The 22519-nt window shown below is 40.9% G+C and overlaps 1 protein-coding gene across 3 annotated transcripts in view; it reads right to left on the minus strand.

The window, feature by feature from the left end:
* Positions 1 to 22519, minus strand: part of LGR4 (leucine rich repeat containing G protein-coupled receptor 4) — a 91189-nt gene that overhangs the window by 46074 nt on the left and 22596 nt on the right. The window lies entirely within an intron of this gene.

Here is a 22519-nt window from a genome sequence, read left to right on the forward strand (position 1 = left end):
ACTTATAGAAGTCCCCGAGGTAATAGTTTAAAGCAGATTTCATTCTCACTCCATGAGCAGAGACAGGCCGGCAGCAAGTGCTTACATGATAGGTATGCAGACCTGTTCAGCCTTTTTTCTTTCCAAAGAAGCAGTAAGTGGCAAAGCTGGTGCCATCACCTCAGTTCACACCTACATAACCATCACAGATAATCCCATCCTAAAGCAAGTTATTACTCAATGTGAGTAAAAGTAGCAGGAAAACAATTCAGTTTGATAATTAAACAAATAACTGCCTAACAATTCATGACATAACCCAAGTTCTTAATTTCCACTTGGTTACTGCTTTTTTGGGTTGTTTTTAATATGCAGTTTAACAAGCAAGTCAGTGAGACTACATACAGCCCTCCCTGCTTCCACATGCTGTTGTGTAGCATCCATGTGCCACCTCCCCACAGATTTTGGGTAAAAAGAAACAAACAAAACTAAATTACCCCTTCCGTCTCACTGGTAGTCAACCAGTAACACTGACACTCCTCTAGGAAGATCTTGAAAGGTTGGTTGGTGACTGCATGCAGGACAACAGATTTTACTTGCCACCCAAAATGCTCTATGTCAGAATAAAGTACCTACTGCTTGGGCAGACATTCTCAGCCCATCCATAGCTACCTCTCTTTTCAAACAGCTGCCTCAACTGCAATTATCACTTCTGATGAGGCAGAGAAAAGGCAACTCAGACTCTTCCTGCGATGCTGCGAAGGCACAAATTCCCTGAAGAACTATTTTGTAGCAGCAAAAATACAGCCCACCAGAAATAAAAAGTTTCACATTCAGGGTATCTTCATGGCTCACACCCATAACAGGACTTGGTGCTGACCCTAGGAGATTCGAAGTCAGGCCCCTAAGGGGAACAAGGAGCATGTGGAGGGGTTGGTGCTGCTTCTGTGCACAAACATCCAAGGCATTTGTGCCTCGTTTCATACTGTGACAAACCCAATGCCACATCAGTACCATATAACCTACCAAAAATGTTGCAGCAGCTAATTAAACCACTTTTTGCAAGAAGTGCCCACATTACTCCTCCAGCTGCCAGACCATAATGTCTAACATAGCTCATGAAGAAAAGTTTCCTTATTTATACTGACAACAGAATGCACTATTTAAAACTCACCATAGTTACTGGGGGAAAAAAGGTCTCCCCCAGAGCAGTTGACAATGTCAACTGATGTCAGTGAATTTATGTTCAGATTAACAAGTAACTAGCAACTGGTCTGCTGGCCCTCAGCAACCCCTGATATGAACACTGCACTCTTAAATGTAATCTAGATGAAATTGCTCCTTTAAACTAAGTGTTTATTAAGTAGCAGGCCAAGGCTTCACTGCTCATATCCAGGTGTAAACCTAGAGAGTTATTCCCCAGGAGCTGTTAAGAGTACGCTAACGTAACTCAAGAGCAACTGTACACCAACATAACTCAAGACCAATGGAGATTAAGATAAGGTTCAGCACACAGACCAAACCAATTGTGAGAAAAGGACCAAGAAAATCCACTGTGGCACACTCCCTCACTAAGCTGCAGAAGGAGCTGAACTGGAAGATCATTTACTTCTGAACTCTACAGCCTGCATGCCTTAAGAGGTTCTTTGTGTCTCAGCACCAGCTTGTAAGATGGTGCAGTTGCTGTGAGCGACGTTTTTCTTCTTGTTCAGGAAAGTACATAAAAGTATGACATACATGAATCGCCAGCTGTCTGCTCCATAGGAGTCTGCAACTTTGATTCACCCTACCCCCCACAGACATTTTTCAAATTGTCATGAATACACGTGCTTCACACATCCAGGACAGCCCTCTGCTTTCCAAGGGACTACACATCCCTGCCACTATCAACTAGGAAGCATTTATGAATAGAGCAGAAGAGCAATCAGGGAGTGGAGACCCTACACGAATCCTAAGAAATAATAACCTGTGCAAGCAACTCACAAGTCTCTCAAAAGCCTGTCCAGGTAGTATAAAACCCTATCATTGTAGTTAAATGGTGGTAGTAAGTTCATATCATCAGAAAGCACTTCATGAATGACTAACCATCAGTTGGTTGATGGTTTTGACTACAACCACATCTGTTGCACTATGTGACAGCTCTTTGGTGCAGAACAAGTAAGAAATCACATCTGTCTGAAAGCAATGGTCATGAAGTTCCAGAGCAAAAAATGCCTGATTTTCACAAATGTCACATACACAAAGACAATGGAAACGAGGTAGACTTACAGATTGGCTCACATCCAAATTTGACACAATTTTGGCTTTCTCTGGGTTCTGAAATTAGCAAAGAATGAGTTTTGCCTGTGAGTTAGCATCTACAATTTTCATATAGGGAATGGACTCTTCAGATTTAAGCATGAAAAAGAACACCTTAATAATGAAGATGTGTAAAGCATCATCAAAATTCCCAAATCTTATTGACATTTTCGTTTCAGCAGAGCTATACTTACAGAGAGATACACAAAGATGCATTGCAATTCTGTCTTTAGCATTATCATGTCAATCTTCACAGGCTGCTTATCATGATGCCGTGCTAAAAGTCTGGAATTCTGACCAAGTTGTTTTTTTTAAGCATGTGCCTTCACTGCAACCGATAGTCACTCCTACTCAGTAAAAAAGCCAATCTTTATAGCACTAATTCACAGACTTCCAAAGTTTCTTCATGATCACCACGCTACTTCTAAATCAAATTTTGTTTAATTAAAAGCATTATGTAAAAGCAGCTTTGCTGCAGAAATTATAAGTGTGATTGCAGATGCCTCACCCATTAACAGACTTGGGTAGAGCATATTTTGAAAAACTGCTAGATAAAATTAATCTTATCTGAAGTGCAATATCAGCAAAAAAACAACCCACGTAGAAGGAAAACCACAGGGAATTGTAGAAGCCAAAATCAGATACTTGTTTTGCTTTTTATATATATGTATGTGTGTGTGTGCATACATATAGGTGTTCTAATTTTCACTTCACTCTACAGAATATCCTCAGTCGAAGAATGAGTTCAGGGGCACAATTTTCTGGTAATAAAATATTCAGAAGTTCATGAGCTTCAATGCAAGAATTTACAAACAATACTATCAAACACCCGTATCACTAAAATTAGATGACTTAGTAATTGCTCTTTTAAAAGTTTACCTATTTAATTTGGAAGACACTGGCAGTATCCATGGCAATGATGCTAATCACACAAAGTCAGCAGTTGCCTAATGCCTCATTTCAGCAGGACTCTGATAAGGACCCTCTCTGGATTGGGTTATTACACCCAGACCTAAGGCCCCCAAAACAGCACAATAACTACAAATCTTTTGATCACCACCAAAACACCACCCCCCACAACGCCCCCAAGAAACACCAAAAAAGCCCCACAGTTGCCATAGATTTTACTGGCACACTGAAGTTCTGACTCAGTATCTGAAAGGCATATCTTTAATTTCTTGTTCTTTTATCCTTTTGCAGAATGATCTGTCAGCCCTGGCAACCTACAGCTTTGTCTAGAAATCAGAACTCAGATCCATGCTTATATTTGGTTTTTTTTACCTGGAAAGTGCAAAACAAACACAACAGCTTAAAGAGGCGAAAGATGAGGATAGAGATGTTGTGGGCTTACACCATGGATTTGTCAGGAAAATGAAGAAGTCGGGATAGACCTGCACCTTTCAGCAGCTAACCAGTAACTGAGCTTATCAGTACAAAGCATCCAGGCTAAATCTTTGCTCACTAACCAACTTTAACCGAGGCAGAGAGGTGGTAGATGTTCCCCATCCCTGGAAACATTCAAGGGTGTGATCAGGCAAGGAGCTGGCATCAAAACTAAATGATGAGCAGCTGAAGGTGGTAGTTTCTTTAGCAAGAGGAGGCTACATGTCAGGGATAACATGAATCACAGGCTTATAGTTACACCTGGTTTCACCATTTCAGGTAGGAGGGATTAACAGCAGAATATAAACAGTAGCGTGTTCCTTCCTCCAGCACTATTGCTGCTGTGGCTGCAGTTTTGAACAAGTAAGGCTCTAGCACTTGGTCAGAAGATTTATCCTTCTCCCAGGGAGGTAATACAGAACAGAGAAAAAAAAAAACCCACCAGAACACAACTAAAACAAGTACTGAAAATGTTACTTCACTATGCCAGGTGCTGCAGAGACTAATTTTTACAGGCCAGAGGTGAAAAAGCCACAGTACTCCAGCAGTCATCTGTTGTTTGCAGCAGGCTTCAGCAGATTGTTCAAGGTTATTCGGACAGCTACTTTAATCTTTATTTCCAGCTTATTTTAGCTAAGTCCCCCGCTTTCACCCAACACTGGCACATGAAGTCTTTACAAATACTTGCACATACAGTAACCAGCACAGATGCTAAAAGCTATGAAACCTCCCTCTGTTGAAAATAGGCATCAAATGAGATAAAATAACTTGGGAGAGGGCAGCACCTTTGCTAGATACAGTAAAAATACACAGTACCACATCTCCTCTCTGCATAAACAACTCTTAAAGCACCCAGCACCCAGAAACCTGAACTCGGCAATATAATGCACTTGAGCTTTTTCATTACACTCCTGTGCAAAAACTCCAGTCCCTGATGAACTATTTTGGTTGCCAGTTTGGGGTTGTTTTTTTTAAAGATTCTTTATTCTATCACTAACCAAATTCAAACTCCCCCAGGCTTCAGGATGAGCAGAAATACTTCCCATCACAAATGGCAACTTACTAATTCTATCACATTTTAAAAAGAGAAACACCTGATTATCTTTAGAAAGTGGCTTCAGTCACAGCTTCCACATTCGTGGTATCAGGCAAAAGAGAATTAGATGAAATGCACAGCTTCTCACAGCATCTCCTGCAGGACACAACTCTCACTCTCATTTTAAACCATAGCCTCTACCATGAAGCAGCCTGAAGTTTATCCTAAACTTCCTAACAATGGCCAGAGTGGGATTCTGGCACAAATGGAGTAAGGGAACAATAATTCTTGCATGAGAAGAAAAGCTGCAACAACAAAGAAGGACCACAAAATGGGAAACACAGACTGCTTGTAGAAGGCTACAGAAACGACAGGCAAAAAATGATAAACAAATTAGCCCAAGCTACAGGCTGAGACTGAAAGCTAACAACCCACAATAGTTGATGGGCATTGGAAAAGAAAACTATGCCAGCCTACCTGGACTGAAGGACATTTAGCTGCTACAGCCTTGTTTTGATGATACCCACTGTTCTTCACTGCATCTCCCCAGCCAAAAGGTATGTGTATTTTATGCAAAGAAACCTTGCTATCCAACACTGTTATGCTGGCACATCTAAAACTCAGACATGTGGGTGCTAAACTCTCGATCCTGTGTTGCAGCCTTGACTATCAACACCTGGATTTGCCCTGAACTGGGGGTGTATCCCCCTTCCTACCTACCACATCCATGCACTCTATCTGAAGGCATGTTAACTACTGAAAATGCTCAAAAAATACTGTACAGAAGTTCTTCAGCTGGAAAAACATGAAATGTCTAGCTACAGAAAAGGAAAACTACATTGCAGCCAAACCCAATCAAGACCGGCTGCTTAAAATATAAAACCAAAATACTTCCCCCACCCCATGCTCCCCTGCACTTTGTTAATAGCTAACTTCTTTTTGGATATCACCTAACCTTTATCTTTTGTGAAGTTTAGAAGGAAAGGCGGAGAGAGAAGGAGAAAAAGAGAGAGCGAGGAGTGTCTGTTGAAGGAAAGAAGATCATGTTTCAACAAGGCACCTTTAAAATCCTATAAAATACTCCCTCTGAGCAAGTTTAACCTGTTTGCTGATAGATAATAGCATGTAATACTGTAGGCTCCATTCAGTCTTTTCCAAGGTCTGGGCCCTCTGCCACTGAGTTATTTAATTATAACACTTACAAAATGATTTAGGCAGAGCTATCTATATTTGAATAAAGCCCTCCTACCTACTTGCAAGAAACCATTAGGTAAAAGGTCTTAGTCTTACATAAAATTCCCCAGGTATTCAGCTTCAGTAGTACTAGGAAAAGCTGGAGCTGTTAATATCTTTACAAACTACATTCAGTAAACCAGGTTAATGCAAACTCAAGTCAACATGACAGAAAACATTCAGCAACAATCAGCTACCAGTTACCACTGGGACCACTGATAGGTGGATAATGTCCCAATTATGTTAACATTGGTGAAGATCAACAAGACAAAGCAGCAGGTATTCTTGTCAGTATACCAGACCAACAATTCTCTGCCAATTATCAAAAAAAAAAACAGGGACAGAAGTAGATGCTACTGTATGCCAGTGCTTCAAATTTGATCAGGTCACATCTGCATTAACCAGCAGAACTACCCAGAGCAAAGGGTGGGCAGGGGAGGAAAGGATAAGTCAGGGAAACTCAAGGCTAGACCAATCTAAGTTGTCCTGTGGTGCCACAGTTCTGAAGAAAAACCTTTGGCATCAAACTCCTTGTAGAAATACGCTCACATGATGAAAACCAGCGTAATTCAACCAAATCACAACTTCAGCAACCAGTTCCAGGGGAAAACAGGAGCTGAATTACACCCCTAGTTTAGACCTACTGTTCTGTCTAGTTAGCTAATTCCCTCACAATGAACATAAAACCACTGAAGCGATATAATAGACGAGTTTGCATTAATACTGTCCCATGTCTTAATTGCATTCAGTATATAATGAAAACATAGAAAGCCTAGAGGATCAGCAAAGAAATTCTAAGTAGATTAATTCAATTAAAAGTTTGGGTTGTTTTTTTGTTGTTTTACTCTATCTTTCTGATAACAAGCAGCAAACAATTCTCTTCCAGAAGCACCTCCTCACAGATACTGTTTGGAATGGTAATGGACTGCACCATGAATCCAATGAGTGCAGCTAAAATTCATGGGTATGTATTACAGGCAAACGTGCAAATCCCAACAGCCAGAAATCATGAACGGAAGGCAAACAAAATTGCCATGTGTTGGAGGATCCCAGGTGAATTTTTCAGTCATTTGGAGTGGTTTTCTCGAAACAGACTGAAAATTGTCTTTCAGCTTTAAAATTCATTCATGCTATAAAAATGTCATCATTCAAGGCCTGATGTAGTTCTGGGCAACCTGATCTACTTGAGTATGTCCCTGCCCATGGCAGGGGGTTGGACTAAATGACCTCTTAAGGTCCCTTCCAACCCAAACCATTCTATGAATCTATGAATCAAGCAAAGGAAATCTGATGTTTACAGAGGAGCCTACACTTGGGAAGTGTTTGGGCTTGCAGTAATGTTGGAATTTAAAGAAAATTTAAAGTAATACACTGAGTAATTAATTTCTTACTGTTTATATACTACCTACAGCCTGAGGACTGGAGGAAAGCAAATGTCACTCCCGTCTTCAAAAAGGGCAAGAAGGAGGACCCGGGTAACTATAGACCAGTCGGCCTCACCTCCATCCCTAGGAAAGGGATGGAACACCTTATCCTTGGTGCCATCTAAGGCATATCAAGGATGAGAGGGTTATGAAGGGCAGTCAACATGGCTTCACAAAGAAGTCATGCTTGACCAATCTCATAGCCTTTTATGAGGAAATAACACGGTGGATGGATGATGGCAGAGCGGTGGATGTGGTCTACCTTGACTTCAGCAAAGCGTTTGACACAGTCTCCCACACCATCCTCACAGCTAAATTGAGGAAGTGTGGTCTGGATGATCGGGTAGTGAGGTGGACTGTGAACTGGCTGAAGGAGAGAAGACAGTTTATTTAATATATTCATCAATGATTTAGATGAGGGAATTGTGTACTATCAGCAAGTTTGCTGATGACACTAAGCTGGGAGGAGTGGAGGTGGTTAGTAGGTCGAGAGAGGTCCTCCTTCCCCTCTACTCTGCCCTGGTGAGACCTCATCTGGAATACTGTGTCCAGTTCTGGGCCCCTCAGTTTAAGGACAGGGACCTGCTGGAGAGAGTCCAGCGCAGGGCAACTAAGATGATTAAGGGAGTGGAGCATCTCCCTTATGAGGAAAGACTGAGGGAGCTGGGTCTCTATAGTTTGGAGGAGACTGTGGGGTGACCTTATTAGTGTATATAAATATATAAAGGGGGAGCGTCACAAGGATGGAGCCAGGCTCTTCTCAGTGACAAACAATGATAGGACAAGGGGTAATGGGTACAAACTGGAACACAAGAGGTTCCACTTAAACTTGAGAAGAAACTTCTTAGTGAGGGTGACGGAACACTGGAACAGGCTGCCCAGGGAGGTTGTGGAGTCTCCTTCTCTGGAGACATTCAAAACCCGCCTGGACACGTTCCTGTGTAACCTTATCTAGGTGTTCCTCCTCTGGCAGGGGGATTGGACTAGATGATCTTTTGAGGTCCCTTCCAATCTCTAGCATACTGTGATACTGTGATACATCTGTTACTGAAAGGTTTGGCTACCTCAGCCTATACTATTACCTAATGTTTATATGGTAATAGGACACTGATGCCCCAATATGTTAGACTGGTATTGTATTTAACATTTACCTTCAACCAGCTTCTGACAGCTCTGCACAACTTCTGGTGCCCATCTCTCACCTGGGAGGGCCCAGCTCAAGGGCACCCCTGGATATGCCAACAGCCAAGGACTTCACAGCATTAACTATCTCGTATCCTCCAATCCTCACTGCCACTCCCCAACACATTTTTCTCCTTCTAATCCTCACCTATTGTTACTTTTAACATGGACAAAGTTGTTAATGACAGAATGGAAGATTTCAAAGTAATTATTGCATCAATGTACATTTTTCTCCTTGTGATTCCATCTCTCCGCAAATACCTTAAGTATAGTCCTACTGCTTTTGACATGACCAGAGACCTCCAACACTTCAAAAAGGCACAGAAACCTGTTCTGTATTCACAGCCCATTTTGCAGTCACAAAAAGCCTAGCAGCCATGCCATTTTTTCAATTATGAGCATGTTTCCTTTCCCACTTCTTCTGGGAAACATTCTTGTAAGAAAGGATATATCCAAATACTTAAAAGCCTTAGTCAACACCTGCAGTGACTAGCTAAATAAGACAGAAGTTGCATTCCCACCCAGCAAATACACTTGCCATTTCCTAAGTACTCATACTACCTCTCTAATGAGCACAATGTCTTATCATCTCTTGTTTGTATTGCAACAAGAAGCTAAGGGCCCTAGTTCAACATATCAAGGTGATTGGAGCTATACAAATACACAGTTAGAGACACTCCTCACCTAGAAGAGTTTGCTGCTTAAATGGACTAGACAAACAGCAAATGAACAAGAAAACAGGCACAGAAAGGTGCAGGAAGCTGCCCAAAGTTGCCAGCAGAGCCCGGAGTCCCCTCCAGTCACCCAATGCTGCTCTCATGTGCTATGCCCAGCAACTACCCACTATGTCCTTTTCAAAACAAATTAATTACCTTTCTTTTTCTTGTTGTTTTTTTTTTTTGGGGGGGGGGGTGTTGGTTGGGGTTTTTTTAGCAGAACAACAGGACAGGAGACTCTTTTGAGAGTTTCTCCTTTGCTAGATGGTAGGTTCACTCCATTCGGTAGCAGCAGAAAGAAACTACACTTTAACAGCTATGCAAGAAATTATGTGCAATGTTTCCATCCATTTTTCTGTGGCTGAAACTGGAACATTTGTGTCACTGCTCACTTGGGGATGAAGCACTAAAACTCCTTTTGCATGGAAGCAATCAAACATCAGACTACCCACCAACCCTGGCTATTAAGAGGGAACTTAGTTACTCAAAAGTTTTAGCAAACAGGGGTACATGGAGCTCTTTCTCAGTACAAGTGCAAAAAAAAAAAAAATAAAAATCAACCCCACATAAATCCTATTGATTCCAGTAAGCTTTTAGCATTTTGCTGAAGTAGCACCTACATTTTCACTGACAGCCACAGAAAGGCTGAAAAAATTCAGACAGGTCTGTTCCTGCAAGGGAAGCAACATCCCCCTTTCCCGCACCGTATCTCCAAGTTATTTCTCCTGCCTCCTCCTTCCCATGTCACATCAACCTGTTGGGGTTTTTTTCTTTTTTTTTTTTTTTTCTTCCAACGCGATGTCTTAGCTTTCTTTCAGACACAGTAACTAGCTCTAATGTACCCTATTCATGTGCCAATCAAGCCATCATCAAGATCTTAGAGAGAACAATACTTGTGTGCAAAGGCCTATTTGGAACTGGTATTTGAGTCACTGCAGGCCAGCCATTAAGCAATCACACATACGGTTAATGGCCTATGTTGACACATGGTGGGGAATTAACCCAGAAAAAAATTCCACTGCGTTATTATGAAAGAGATCATATCCTGGAATAGGACTATAGCACAAGTTAACATGCTCTTCAGTTAATTTTTAAAGAGTCACACATTTGATGCAGATTACGGGCTGAAGGAAGGGTTTATTGTAAGCTGGAGGAGGAAATAAAATGTCTTTCAGTGCAAGAGTATTTCCCTTACATAGTTAAGAGATTATTTATAGCTGATAGTAAAATTATGCATTATTCACTGTTTTGTAATTAATTATTCTCCAGAATACAGGAATGCAGGGAATTGAGTACAAAAAAAATATCAGACCACGAGTGAGACAGGCACATTGGTCAAGCAGTCTGAGGGCAAGCCAGTGCTGAGATACTCTTCCTACATTTGTGAATATCCATCACAAAATAGGAATAATCAACCTGTGCAAGACCATGAAGAAATCCGTGAACTCAGATCATCCACATCCTGGATCTGTAACAAACCTTCCACGTGCTGCTAGGGAAACTACTGGGAAACTACTAGGGAAACTCCCTGCCAAACTGCTAGGGAAGCTCCCAGCACAGCTTCATCACATCTACTTTCTGGCCTGAAAGTTGTTTAAAATCATGTAGACAAAGTAACCTGGCTAACCAAGACTCCAAGAGTAACCACAGATTAAAATGTCAGAAAGATCATCATAAGCATTTGGTGACGCCCCCCTCAGATACACAACCACTTGAGGTAACACAGACTACAGGGGACTTCAGGAGAGCAGTGAAAATCTGTAAGGACCAACGTTTTCCAGAGGACCACTGCAAAGCACCTTTGCCAGGCAGACTCATCATGCCCTGCAACTAGCACAGCAGTTGTTTGGGGGCTGAAATCTGAACAATGTCATTATTTCAGGCCATTTGCATGTTTTCTGCATTTTACCCAGTTTGGCTCCTGTCTCCAGACAGTACGGCTCAGGCTGTGCACAACGCCAAGGAAAGTTGTATATCTGGCAAGGTGTAAACCTGGTGCAAGCATTCAAAATGCTATCCTCCTATTAGTAAAACTTCTGCTTCTCATTGATGTCTCTTCCAGCTATGGAAAATTATGAAGAATGCTTTTTGCCTTCATCCCATTTAACAACCCATAAACTGGCTGAATAACAGCTCTCTAAGTAAGGGAGGCTTGAAACTGGAATTATCTTTGCCCAAAACACACACGTCTAAACCATTCATTACTATCATCATTTCTGGAAAGGGTTGAGATGATTTGTAAAAGCCACTGAAAATAAGCAGAAGGACTTTTTCTTTTTTTTATTACTATTTTTTAATCCATAGCTCTCCACACGTAAAGTGTAATAGAGAACAGAGCAACGGAACACATGTTTAAGGCTTCAACCTATTACATCTCCAGGGTGTAGTCACATGATATGTTTTCTTTCTCACAAAGGAAATTGGCTTATATTCCCATCACTTTCCACCTCCACAGTGGGAACTGTTTACAGGCAGCATCCTATAATCAGATCATTGTAATAATCCGGATTTAAGCAAAAAACATTTCTGGGTTTTGGCCTCTTATTGGTTTTTTGGATGGAGTCAGCTTTCTTCTCTATCATGGCCTTGGAGAGAGCTGTGCCAGCACAACTATGGAGCAGCAGACGCCTGTGGCGGTAAGAAAGAGGAAAGGTACTGAAAGAGACAGGGGAAACTTTACGCTAAAAGCAAACATAATATGTAGCTATGCCTGTGATGAGATCAACACCAGATTCCCTAATGGAGTTTTACAGAAAGGTATTTGTCATGTTTTAAGTAAATAAAGTTTAACATGGTTGCAACCAAGTTAAAATAGGGCTGCACTGACAGTTGCAACAACTGTCTTTACCACTGGGGAGTCATACTGAACCATCAACCACCAAGATAACTATGTCATTTTTAAATTACTCGAACTTGTGACTTTTCTTTAATGAGTTACATAAGCCCCAGGTTAGACAAACATTCAAGTTTGGGTGATATGGTTTAGAGCTAGGTGTCCCTGGCCATGGCAGGGGGGTTGGAACTTGATGATCTTAAGGTCCTTTCCAACCCTAGCTATTCTATGATTCTATGACTTTACATGTTACCAAGCCAAGGTTTTATTCATTACTATTGAGGAAGTTCTCAAGCATTTTCTTCCTTATCAAAACCTTTGGTGAAGAACCATTGCTGAAACACTAGGAACATCATCAGACAATGTCATCTAACCAGTTTAATGAGATCTGTGTGTCCTCCCCTCCAGTCTCAGGTCCTTGCTGCATAACCACGAACACCTACAAAGTATGTTTCGTTCCATTTAACAGCTTCAAGGGCAATGCCATAAAACTTAAACCGCCTCTACATGACTGTAGGGAGCCACACTCACCCTTTGGACTCCAAGGACACCACATCTCCCTCCACCTAGCAACACAGTATTTACTACAACAAACATTTCACACCAAAACCTCCCCGTTACAACTCCGGACAGAGCTTCAGTTCCTTGCCCCAGCAGATACTCATTTTGTGGGTTTGGACAGGTTGATTCCCCTTCCCAAACCCCAGGTTCAAAGGAGAATAATCTCTTCTGCATCTCTGCAAGGAAGGGGAGGATAAAGCTGCTGATGTTTCTGAGCTGCCCAGACAAAACCCAGGACTTCAATCTGATAGAAAAGCAATGCTATCATTACACACATATATTCACATCAAAATCTTGTGTTGCATTTTCACTCCGTGTTTTTGCTCTGTTACAGAAAGAGAACACCAACAGCTATGCATCCCATTTTATAAAAATGCCAACTTTAGTAACTCCTAAGTACTCCGGATTTCATTGATTTTCTTCTGGTTTATTTTGGTCTCCTACTCTGTCCCACCCAATGTTTAGAAAGCAACCTGAGCCTCAGGAGTCTGGGTAAGTCCTACATTTTTAGAAGGCTACAAGCAGAAAGAGCAAAATAAAAATGGTGTATGAACACAATCGCTGACACAATGAAGACAGAAGACAAAATGTAAACATCTCGATCAGTCCAAATGTATATACAACAGGGTCAGCATCTAAGATTTTTTTCACTTGCACATAACATATAACATATAACTTGAATGTAACTAAAAATTATTTCTAGAGAAAAAAAATAATCTTTTCCTGCAATACAACACTATAATTATCTACATACTCTGGGAAAACTAAAAGCACACAGTACAGCTTTCTAGTGTCAAAATAGATTTTCTGGCAGCACCTAGAATGGCCTTTATATAAGCAAATGTGCTTTTACATAGGAATTTCTAAAGCATCTTAAAGTAGCTGACAAAGCATTTTGATACGATGTAAAACTCAGGTTATGGAAAATACTGATCATCAACTACCACACAGTACCTGAACAGAAGAATAATTTCCACTTTGTGACATTTGAAGTTTAAAGTCTGCCTGAAACACTCTGAAGTTGATACCTTCACCAGATGGTAAAAGGAGGGTTGCCGCCTATTGTCAAGATGTGTAGTTCAAGACAAGAATCCAAACAGCCTCCCAACCTTTACAGTTACTCTGGTTTCAGCTACATTCCTCTTTTTATTTGAGATGGATGGCCAAGGCCCTTACACATGCAAATACATGGGCTGAGCATCCACCTTACATTCCAGTGACCCTTAGACACAAATTGAAATGAAAGCTGCACAAAATGTCTGCCAGCACACTCTTAGAGAAGAGCTACAGGTTCAGGGTTCTACTTCCAACAGTACAGGATTGAACAAGAAATGTCAAGGAAGCATTTTAAACCAATTTTCTTTCTTCTTGTATAATGAGGGAGCTGGGTCTCTATAGTTTGAAGAGGAGACTGAGGAGTGACCTTATTAGTGTATATAAATATATAAAGGGGGAGTGTCACAAGGATGGAGCCAGGCACTTCTCAGTGACAAACAATGATAGGACAAGGGGCAATGGGTGCAAACTGGAACACAAGAGGTTCCACTTAAACTTGAGAAGAAACTTCTTCTTGGTGAGGGTGACGGAACACTGGAACAGGCTGCCCAGGGAGGTTGTGGAGTCTCCTTCTATGGAGACGTCCAAAACCCGCCTGGACACGTTCCTGTGTAACCTTATCTAGGTGTTCCTGCTCCGGCAGGGGGATTGGACTAGATGATCTTTTGAGGTCCCTTCCAATCTCTAGCATACTGTGATACTGTAATCATCTCATTCTTACCTGACTTAGAGCATATTATTTCATTTCAAGAAGCACAAAGCATGTTTTCCCTTGTGAAAAAAAAAAAGAACTCTCCACTCAATGGTCCAAGTGGTATAAGGCTTTTATTCCCTCCCACCTTCTCAACTTCCATCTGCTGTCATGTTAAAGCAACATAATATGCTTTATTAAATGTTCATGATGTAAATCATGAACTGCAAATCAAAGTTCATGATCTACAGTGACACAGCACCTGTGGTGGGCACATACGTAACGGTGGGTTTTCTCCCCCAAAGTCTGCAGTAAAAACCATTTAGCAACATCACAGAACTGCATACATTTGCATCACTCATATTCTTGAGAACTTGGTGAAGGTACAGCCCTATCACTGACACCATCCAACAGATAACAAAAGCCCACAGAGCCACATCCTCCAGAAAGGATGGATCCTCCATCAAGAGCCTCAAGCGAGGCTGTCTGTACCATGCAAAGCTCATGGGGGACACAACTAACTTCAATCAATGTGGGTTGGCAATACAGGGGCCACTGGCAGGAGCAGCCATGTCTGTAGATAGCAAGCAATCCAGTAAAAAAAAACAAAAAAAAAAAAACAAACAAAACTGTAAAGGATCAATCTGGATGAAGAGAAACCAACTGAAAGCACAGAAGCTCTTCTTAAGGCACCAGGAGATGAAGGATTAATGTCCTCAAACAGCTTCCAATCTCAGAAGGCTGAAGGACAAAAGGCAGGACTCTCCATTCACCTGCAGCAGAAAGCCACATAAGATGACGAGCACCACCTTTTATATATATATATACTATATGAGGAACCATGCCTGGATACAGATTTTAGACGGCTACACAAAGAGGCTACTACAACCACCAAGAGGCCTCCTGTGCAGCTAACATGCTGAGAATTCTTTCAGCACAGCAAACCAAGATGCATCAACTCCGGTCCTTCCTCAATATTTCCCCCCCAACTGGAAGAGACTTCTCCAGAATCAAAACAGTTGGTGAACCCGCCTATTCATCAACCAAGTCTTTTCACACTCTTAAACTACAAGTAGAAGCTCAAAGAATCAAAGAAACAAACAAACAAAAAAATAGGGAGAAATGAAAAAATTTGGAATTTAAAAAGCAAGAGGTGTGGGAGGGGATTTTAAAACATACTGGTCCAATCAACAGATGTGGGAGAAGGGATGGCAAGTTTCAGGCACAGGGACACTCTCTGAGGTCCATAATGGCATGCAGACATGTAGTTTAGGAAGTCCTACAACAGCAACCTCCAAAGGTTGTCCCTCTATCCCTACGGCACACAAAGCAACCAGCATAGCCTAAGCTGGCAGGCATAAGAGGGTTAATGCCCACTGCACACCAATTAGAAAACCACCTATAGTTAAAACCAACTGCAAAGAAAAAAAATGCAAAAGAAATAAGAGGAGAAAAAAGAAACCCCCAAAAAAGTCATTTTCTCAAACGCCCTGAGAAAAAGCCAAGTACGCTGTTATTGTGGAGACACATTCCCATTCCACAACAGCATATTCACAGTAGTTTTGAATAAACATCTACACAAGTCGGGGGGGGGGGGGGGAAGAGAGAGAAAAAAAAATCTGTTTTCTTTCATATAATTCCACAAAAATAACTGTCATCCTTGTGGCAGAAAAGTCCGTATTTGCCTGCAGTGAAATCCGTCTGCAGCTGCCCTGTGGAAAAGACAGGCAATAATTGGCTTCTTTCACCTCTGTTAACCACGAACAAAAGTGTCATTCAGCTCCCAAATGGACAGAAGGCACCAATGGATGGTCAGCTCGCAGAGCCAATGGGCTGGAATAACAATAACCCTGTAGCATTTTCTTTTTCCTTTTGTTTAGTCTTTCAAAGCCCTTAATTAAGACCCTCACAAAGCACCCCTACAGACTTCTTTCAATGAGGCATTACACGCCTGTTTTCTTGTATTTAAGGAAGAAAAGTAACAGGGATTTCTGAAACACATTAAGCAGTACACACTATTTCCATGTATTCACAACTGATATACTGTTACATTTTAGCTTTTAAATATTATAGTCCATAAAAAGAAGTTCAAGCTTACTGTGCCCACTCTTTGCTGTACATCCATTGCTATGTCAAAAACAACAAAACAGGTAGCCATAAATCTGGTGGAACTGCAACAGCTCACCCCAATCTTTTGCGAGCCAGCAGCTCCCAAAACGAAGGCAAGTGGAACGAGGCATGTTGATGTCTGGGCATCCTAAAGCAGGCAGCTGAGAAAGGATGGAGTAAAGTAGGGAACTAATTTGTTGCGACTGCACATGATGCACTGACATTGTCTGAAAATCAGAGCTGGTGAAGGCAAAGGTATATTCCCTGCTGGGTTTGGTGACCTTCCATACAATTCAGTATCTGTTGTCATTTAATATACATGAAGGTAATCTGTACTCCATTATTCACAACCAAACTGATGGAATACCAGTGTTTGTGTATTAAACAGGACATCTGAGGACTACTACTGCTTTCTGGCAGCACAGGCAGTTGCTGCTGAACAGAAGTGCTATAGAAACTTCCTAGAAATATCTGAGCACACAGCAGCACCTCTTTTCTTGAAGGTCATCTCCCCCAGCCACAAACAGGAAGCAAAACAGTCCTAGGAAAACACCACTGAAATACCATCCTTGTAGGTGCAGGCTACTTTGGCCAAACCTAGTCACCATGTCCTTTCCCACCCTAAACCAGCCTCAGCAGCAGGCTAACATGGCCCCTGCTTTTGTGGGGCACCCAGTGCAGTGAAAGGTGCAGGGGTGGGTGAGGAGCATCAGGTACAACTTAGGACCTAAGGAAGCCATCACCAGCCAGCGGTGGTCCAACCCCTCCAGCATGCTGCAGCCCCTCATCATTGTCTTGTAAATACTCTTGGCCTGTGAAAGTTGGCATCTGGGCAGCTTCCTTGCATTAGACCAGTCCAGAGACAGAAGGTGCAGCCAAACAGTATCAAAATCATTAGCAGACAAAAAAAAACCACAAAACAACCCAAACCACAGGCTGAAGCTCTGGTAATCTCCAAAATGTTCTCTTCCCTTTTTCTCACTGACAAAACCCCACACAACACGAAGTGGGAACAGAACAAAGACATTTCTATTACTAATACCAATCTGAGTGAAGACAAAAAAGCAGTTTAAAACCCCCCTCTACACTACCTACATATCCAGCAGGCATTCTTTAACAAGCAGCACTTGCTATAAAGACCACATACATCTAGTCAAAATGCAATGGGATATAAATCAGCTTAGACCTCTTTTATTCTTTTTATTTTTTATTTTTTTAATATACCAGCGTTAGCTGCATGTATCCACATTCAACACAGACAAGGAAGAAACTTGCCTTTCAGAAATGGTAATCTAGCAGCAGTACTTGGTGGTTTTGCTTTTTAAACTCAGACTGGCCTATTTAGGTACTACACACCAAACTCTCTCCTAGTCAGACCTCAGACTACTGAATTAAGGCCACAAGAAATAACACAAGATTATAAATTGTGCTGCATGGCCATGGTTCCTGTTTCCTACTACTACAAGAAAATATGATGTAACTGTCCTAAAGTCAAGAATAAAATATATTTTTTAAAAAAGACAGTGTCTGCATGACTTGGTTTTGAAGGCCCAACTGCAAGCACATATTCTTGGAAAGCCTGTTCATACGCCTTTATCAGAATGTGTTGTATCACTGACCCTGATCATGACTATTTATCACAGGAGTTCAGGAGGAACTCCTGATCAACAGCAAAGAGAAATAAGTTAAATTCTGAAAACAAGCATGAAATGTCATTCTGAACGCGTCCAATGCACCAGCCACAATCCAAATTCATATACTGTTGATAAAAGTCTCATGAGAGCATCTGATAAAACTGCAATACAATGTTAATATTCACCACTGCAGTATAATGTAAAAAAAGCAAAACAAGACCCAGCCTCTCCCATGCCAACCCAAAGCCCCAGATACAGCTCCAAGTGCCCAGGACAGGGGGATCTCAGTACCTAAACAGCCAAGGTCTTAAAATACAAAAATCAAAACAAAAAACAAACAACACCCCCACCCCCCCACCCCCCCCCCAAATCCCTGTGAGGCATTCTCCATCATGACTTTGTCAGTCAGGAATCGCATCCCAAACTGGCTAGTTGTGCTAACCAAATTTAGTAGTACAACTAAGGATTGTGGATTCTGCCCTGACATGAATAAAAATAATACTACTTACCATTGCTGACCCAAGAATATAAACTAACTAAAAATTAGCATATTTATCTAATTTTCAAGGAAAAGGCATACAAGCAAATGAAATATTTCACAGAAACCTTCAGCCAAAATAAACCGACAGCCATCACTTGCCATAAGAGGTCAAAGAAGTACTTATTACTCGTAAATTTCTTGAAAAGGTAAAGATCTCTCTTTAATTCAACTCTGTTCTCGGTATTTACACAACTACACCTCTTTAAAACTGAGTAGATTTTAATCACTAGGCTGTCAAGAAAAAAACCTACCACACTTAATGCAAAAGAACATTGCAAGTATTTACATGAAAAACAAAGACCTACCACATTACCTATCCAGCCCACACTCTTAGCAACAGAGATTAAGGCTTGTCAAGTTTAATCATGTACATTAGATCAATTTTTTTATATAAATTCATCTGATGCATGTGTGATGGAAAAGCAGGAGAGCCACAAAAGGCAATCGAGTAATCCACACGCATTTCTAGCCTGCTTGTAGGCAGAAACAGCACATGCATCTTTCCAGCAATATGCATCTTATAGATTAATTCCAACAAGAAAATTGGGCTTGTGAACCCTTATCTCCTTTCTATCTCCACACAACAAACATGGGCACATTTTAACTTCATCATTGTTATCCTACAGGCATCCATTGCTATCCTCCAGCTCTTACCTAAAGGCCACAGGCCAAAGCAAAACCCTTTCTGATGTATAAACTATGTTGCAGTGAAGACAACTCTAATGGTTGCGAGGTGGACAAAGAATACCCCTCCCAAGCTCCATTAATAAAAAGATCTGGTTTTTCTTGTTCTCACTTGCTTCAAAGAAGTCCGGTTTCTTCTGCCTTAAAAGACTATGAGTTTTACTGAATCAGTAGACTGGGGCCAGTAAAACTTGCCATGCAGCTCAAAACCTGTCTCTAATATGGACACCTGAGTACGACCAACACCCTGTTTTTCTCATTACCGATCTCATCATGTATTAAGACCAACACAGCAATTTTTCCAACCTATCACCAGCAAAACTGTGGAGATACTGTTAAAAAATAACTGTAATAATGAACCCCATGAGAGCTGAGAGGGTAAAAAGTTTTTTATTCAAACTAGCAAACAATTTCCTCTTTTCATTTTTAGTTACACCTATTATTCTCAGTACTTAAGCTACCAGAAATGAGATAGTGCTCTCTAATTATTCTGTCAGATCCCACAGTAAACACGAACACATCTTCTATCCACTATAAAATCTGAAAAGTGTAAAGCAGATTTAATAATTTAGCTTTTAGTTGAGGGACAAGTAATCCCACAATGGATCAGAGACCAGAGCTTTATGAGACTACTTTAAAATAAAAGGTGAGAAGACACTTAAAACATGATCACTTTTTTTCCTGTGTTTTAACAAACATCAGGATATAATGAAGAAGACAGCATAATTAGAAAAAGTACGTGGCTTTGTCATGTTCAGAACAGTTTATTTTTTCCACATATATGAAGACACTTGAATTTACAAATATATTTACAGACTGTGTAATAATGTTATTATTCCATCTTAATAATAGCACTGAATATTCAGAGGTCTAAGACAAGTGGAACCTTCTGCTACTTCTCACTATATTTACCACTAAATAGCTAAATAAGGATAATTTTTATTTACGTTTTTCTCTACCAGGTTTACAGTTTATCTACAGTAAACCTGGTAGAGAAGGAAGCATCCCCATCCCTTTGATGTATCATATTGTATTTTCTGTAGCATACAGGCTGATTAAAGTTGCAGAAGACAAAGCTCTTAGAACTAATTCTGTACTAGTCATTCCAAGAAATGATCAGCCTTACCTTCTTTAACTACCACCAACTTAAAATTATTTTAACAATTTATTTATCCACTTTAGTCCTGCTAGTCTTTACTATTCCTGTTTTCTCTCCCCCATGCTATGCATTAGGAAGAACAGCATTAGAAGGAATCAGAAGGATATAACCCTGAGAAATTTCCACAGGATTAAATATGTATTTCTTTGCTATCACAGGAGCAATCAGTCTGGCAGCGTTGCATCACATTCATCTCACAAGGAGTTATTCTCTTTTGACATTTAAATAGTGTCTGACTAAACAACAGCTGCTAGTAGAAATGGTAGAATTAATGGATGCCATTTGCTAAAAGTCAATGCCCTTTCCTTTTTAGCTGTCCTGTCCCATTACAGTACCAAGAGGCAGTGTTAACTAGTGCTTTTCTGCAGAGCCCACACCACCTTCAGCAAAGGGAGAAATATTTGGAGCTTGCTAATGCAGTACATCTAACAGTTGAGTTGCAGCAAACTGAAGTTTAACATGCTATGCAAAAGGCATAAATTATGCTTCCAAGACAGCTCCAGGCACTGCCTTGTTTGGAGTTGCTTACTGAGCAGCTACATTTCTCCAAACAAACTAATGTGCAGAAGGGTAAAGGCCAGTGAAGGTAATTATTGGAAGGAAACCTCTCCCCAGGCCAGCAAAGAATAATTAAGCCTGTGCATGTTAAATCACATAGGGGAAATGAACACTGAAGTAATCGAGTGTTAAGTGATAGCAAGACTTATCTGCGATCTTTCTGAAAGGAAATTAGGGAAGGGGGTAATCTAAAGCACAACTGTTTAGACAACACAAACGCAGTATCCCCAAACTTCATTTAGAGTTCTTTGCATAAATGTGAGTTATTTGTATAAACATACATGTTTCCCCTACATACTCACATGCATAGCACCCCCACAGCAGAGAAAACTTTCAGTAACCCAGTAATTAAATGAGTGTGCTGAAACCTAAAGCAGTTCAACTGCATTCTGCAAGCCTGGATCCAACATAGTTACCTATCGCTCATTAATCTCTCTGCAGATAAACAGATAAAAATGCTTAAAGTACAACCAAGATTTTCAGCTTTTAAGATGCATCTTATGCTTCAACTGCAATGGTGTTTTGGAATCCACCCCAGCTAAATGAATGCAACATATGGGAATAAGTGCTACGAGTTCCTAGTCTAGTCCTTCCTCAAAAGTCCTGGGCTGTTGTGTGAAAACTTAATGAAAGTCACTTGCACAACCCTGAAAAGCTGGTGAAGAAAAGCTGTAACAGAATCTTCTCCTCCTGGGCTTCTGAGTTGCCTGTCTGGGGAAAAGAACCTAAAACATGAGCCATGCACTGTTGCTGTTGACAAGATGGCAGCAGAACAGGGGCTGTTTGTGGTTTTAATTGCATGCATTCTTGGCTGGTATTTGCTGAAGCTTCCTGGATGACCTGCACATTTTCTGTTAAAATATACTATGTACTAACTGCTTTTAAAATATAAAGCAAATACAGAGCAATACTCTGTATTTCTAACATCTGAGACACTTAAGGGGACAGCTAAACCAAAAGGAGTCTACTTCATAAAGGCAGGTCAAAAAGCAATCCCATTTAAGTCCATGCTGGTGTGCCTGAACTCCAAAAGGAGAAAACCAAAATCTGTAATGTAGGCAGATGTTAAGGCACTCCCAGTTAATTTGGCAGATATGAACTGTTAAAAGAGATCTCCTATCAGCCACCAAAGACACATTTGCTAGCAGTGCTCTGCTGTGAGAACCCTTCTGCCTCCTTTACCAAACCTTAAAACTTTGCAACTTATCTCTCAACCCATTCAGCAAAGCCCTTAGATTAACCTTTAAGTCTGGATATACAAACAGATTTCCATCTATTTACAACAGAGCTAAAGAATGGTGTCTGGACAGCAAACCTCACCATTATCAGACATAAGGCTTGCACTGCAATGTAAACAGATGGCAGGGCTCAAATCCTGAAGTAGGGTGTTACTACTCAATGGGTCTTCCTTCTTTAAATCAGACACGCAAAAGGACTTTGTCCTT

Source organism: Neopsephotus bourkii, unplaced genomic scaffold, assembly GCF_033783945.1.
Source record: "Neopsephotus bourkii isolate Nb327-2 ecotype Australia unplaced genomic scaffold, CSIRO-AGI_Nbou_v1 NB_860, whole genome shotgun sequence".
In the NCBI taxonomy this organism is placed as follows: domain Eukaryota; kingdom Metazoa; phylum Chordata; class Aves; order Psittaciformes; family Psittacidae; genus Neopsephotus; species Neopsephotus bourkii.